The sequence below is a fragment of the Moschus berezovskii genome, chromosome 8 (assembly GCF_049115385.1).
Source record: "Moschus berezovskii isolate FMDL1 chromosome 8, NW_MosBer_1.0, whole genome shotgun sequence".
Taxonomy (NCBI): domain Eukaryota; kingdom Metazoa; phylum Chordata; class Mammalia; order Artiodactyla; family Moschidae; genus Moschus; species Moschus berezovskii.
In genome coordinates this window covers 103094499-103098455 of record NC_142467.1, presented here as the reverse complement: position 1 = coordinate 103098455, position 3957 = coordinate 103094499, and the positions used below count along the sequence as shown (strand labels likewise).

The 3957-nt window shown below is 38.0% G+C and overlaps 1 pseudogene; it reads left to right on the top strand.

Moving 5' to 3' along the window:
- Positions 1-221: 221 nt before the first annotated feature.
- LOC148777173 (olfactory receptor 7A17-like) lies at positions 222-1189 on the top strand (annotated as a pseudogene).
- Positions 1190-3957: the final 2768 nt, after the last annotated feature.

The window sequence follows — 3957 nt, the reverse complement described above, 5'->3', positions numbered from 1 at the left end:
TGACAACTTGGAAAAAACTCTGATAGTTTTTCTGGGAAAAACTTGAACCGATTTGCTAATTAGAGATGGCACAAGGAGTGCATGAAATCCATGAACAGAATATTGAAAGTAATATCTTTATGGTGAAATATAAATGGTAGAATTTCAACAATGTGGTAATGCCCATTTATGTGAAAATTAGTCATTTTATTTTCCCCTTTTCTCATAGTTGCCTTCACCACATGGCACCAAGGAACCTAACAGGAAATAATGAATTTCTTCTTATGGGATTTTCAGAGGAATCAGAATTGCAGCCCCTCATATTTGGACTTTTCCTCTCCATGTACCTGATCACTGTGTTTGGAAATCTGCTCACTATCCTGGCCCTCAGCGCAGACCCCCACCTCCACACCCCCATGTACTTCTTCCTCTGCAACCTGTCCTTTGTAGACATCTACTTCACCTCCACCACCATCCCAAAGATGCTGTGGAACATCCAGACACAGAGCCAAGTTATCACCTATGAAGGCTGCATCACCCAGATATACTTTTTCTTACTTTTTTCAGGACCGGATGTCTTCCTCTTGACTGTGATGGCCTATGACCGCTTCGTGGCCATCTGCTGCCCCCTGCTCTACACGGTCATCATGAGCCCCGGCTCTGTGCACTGCTGGTGCTGCTGTCTTGGGTCATCAGTGTCCTGCATTCCTTGTTAGAAAGCTCAGTGGTGCTGCAGCTGTCCTTCTGTATCTTCTTAGAAATCCCTCACCTTTTCTGTGAACTCAATCAGATGACCCAACTTGCCAGTTCTGACACCTTTCTCAGCAATGTGGTGATGTACTCTGGAGCTGTGCTGCTGGCTGGCGGTTCCCTCACGTGTATCCTTTACTCTTACTCTAGGATAGTGTCCTCCATATATGGAATCTCATCAGCTCAGGGGAAGTATAAAGCATTCTTCACCTGTGCATCTCACCTCTCAGTTGTCTCCTTATTTTCTCACACAGGCTTGGGTGTGTACCTTAGCTCTGCTTCTATTCACAGTTTACACTCAAACGCAAGAGCCTCGGTGATGTACACTGTGGTCACCCCCATGATGAACCCCTTCATCTACAGTCTGAGAAATAAAGACTTAAAGAGAGGTTTGAAAATGTCCTTTGGAAAGTTAAGTATAAAAGATCCTATTTTCCTAGGGTTTAAGAAGTACCCATGATAGCAAAACTCAAAGCCTGAACCCAGTGTTGTCCTCATTTGGTCAGACTTATGGAGATAGAAAATGTCTCTTCTATTTTTCTTGGAATTTATATTTTGTTTCTAACTTTTCTGTACAATTTATGTAACACATTCTTAAGTTTTGTGATATCTATAAAATTCAAGATTTTTTTTTCCTTTTTTATTTTCCTCCCTACCAATTGCAATCCCAATATTGGATGTGAAGTATTTGGAAATTTCCATTCATCTCAAGGAACTACATGGATCACTTAAGAATAATTTCTTCTCATATGCACTATATCATCCTGAACATTTTTCATTTTATTTGCCTAAATGAATTGTCATAATTTGTGCTACTTCTGTGGGGAGGATAAAAACTCTTCTTGGCAACCACAGCTATTTATGTAAGGTTCTTAAAGAAGAAAATCTGAGACCGCTGTTTTATCCCTTTTCTCAATGTCATTCTTTGCATATCATTATGGTAATTGCCAGGCTTCCCAGGTGGCATAGTGGTAAAGAATCTGCCTGCCAATGCAGGAGACTCAGTTTTGATCCCCAGGTTGGGAAGATCCCCTGTAAAAGGAAATGGCAACCTACTCCAGTATTCTTGCCTGGGAAATTCCATGGACAGAGCAGCCTGAAAGGTTACAGTCCATGGGGTTGCAAAGAGTCAGACATGATTGAGCACACGGGCACATGTGCAGTGTAATTGTTGTTCCTGATAATCCAAACTTTACCATACTCATTGTTTTCACTAATATAAGGTACTTTTATACTCATTAGGATCTTATTCTTCTATACAGCCTGTGTCCACTGTGTCTACCATAGTTGCTGAAAATCATGGACATTAAAGTACATCTCTCCAAGCATAATCTACATGGAAACACAAATATGAGAGAATAGATGGATATAATATGGTTTCAGAGGAGAACTGATCTTAAGTATGATGAAGCAAAGTATTAGATCACACATTTATTACTATACAGCACACTTATTTTTCGGAGAGTTAATGTATTCTTTCAAATATGCACCATCGCTGTCTATTCGTAAGGTGTATTCATTGAACTGAAGGACTAATGCTACGTTTAGCTTTTTAAAAATTAATTTGCTTCCTTGTATCTGTTTGAACATTTCCAGTGCTTCCAGAAAATCTGTATTTTTTCACTTCTCCAAATGAAATATATCCAACTATTCATAATTTTGTCACAAAGACTACAGAGGCAGAAAATGTACAATAGCAATATCATCCATTAGATGTTATCTTAAGATTCAAACAATAACTCATGAGAAGCTTGGGTTCCTGTTCAGGAATGTGATTCAGGGTCGCAAGTGCTGTGCTAAGTTTCATGCCCTTCCAACCTGTCCACATGACCTCAAAGGGACTGACTGCAATGGAGTCATTTTTCATACAGTTTTATGAAATGAACTTGAATAATAAAGTAAGTTTGAATGCTTCCTTTCAAATATCAGAACAAAAGTCTAGAATTAGTATAATCAGATTATTAAAATTGTCCTCAGTTCTGCTTGATTATTGTGTCAGATGTTGTAACATACAAACCTTCCTGAAATAAAATTGTTAAGAAAATCTCTTAATTGTCAAATGAAGTGATACAGTGGGGAGGTGCTCTGATCTCTCCAGCGATTCCATGAGTCTGTTATTGTTGTTTAGTCACAAAGTGCTATCCTATTCTTGCCACCTCCATGGACTGTAGCCCTCCAGGCTCATGAGTCTGTAGTCAAGCATGAATCTCTCTAGCATGTTTCTAAAGCTCATCTGCGATGTTGTGTCTGGTCTTACTGCTCTTCTTGAGCCAACTAATAATATTTTATTCCTTTTATATATGAAGGCTAATCTTCCAATTTTCAGGTGAAATGAGTTTATTAAATGTGAATTCCTTTAATTTAATTTGACTACTATAATATCCACATGTAAAACTTTGCTTTTTCCCAGTTGGAAGAGATGTTTCTTACCCTGTTAGGTGTGACTTACTTGTCTGTGCTCCATTACCTACCCTGGTGTGCACACTAGAATTTAAAATTCTAATAAATTTGTTAAAGCATAATTGAAAACAATAAACTGTGCCCATTAAAGTATGTGAATTGAAGAATTTTAAAAGCCATAGAAGTTTAGAGTGTATACTGCCTGGCTACATTTATATGTAACCTAAGAAGGTGTACAATAAGTTTGTCTGCTATGTTATGTAATGGTTGACCTTCCCTGGTGGCTCAACAGAAAGGAATCTGCCTGCCAATGCAAGAGAAGAGGGTTTGGTCCCTGGTTCAGAAAGATACCCTGGAAAAGGAAATGGCATTCCACTCTAGTATTCTTGTCTGGGAAATCCAATGGACAGTGAAGCCTGGCCATCTACAGTCGATAGGGTTGCAAAAGAGTCAGGTACAACTTTAGCAACTAAACAACAACAAAATATAAATGTTATAAATGCAATCCCCAAAGTTCCTCTTTCTTTACTTCTGGAAGGTGATAGAGAAAAGTAAATCATTTTTATGAGGAATGCTATGAGAAAACTGCAAGAATACTTGTATAGTCCAAAGAATACATTTACGGGTAAGAGTTGTATGTGTATGTACGTGCATTATTTGCATATATTTTATCTTAAACACACATACATGTCCAATCACACAGACACAGAGATAGTCTCACCTATTATGTTGAGAATAATCTTTATAGAATGTTAAAGAGTAAAGGCATGAAAATAATGAATGTCTTTAGTAAAATGGAAATTTAAGGAATGTAAACATTCAGACAAA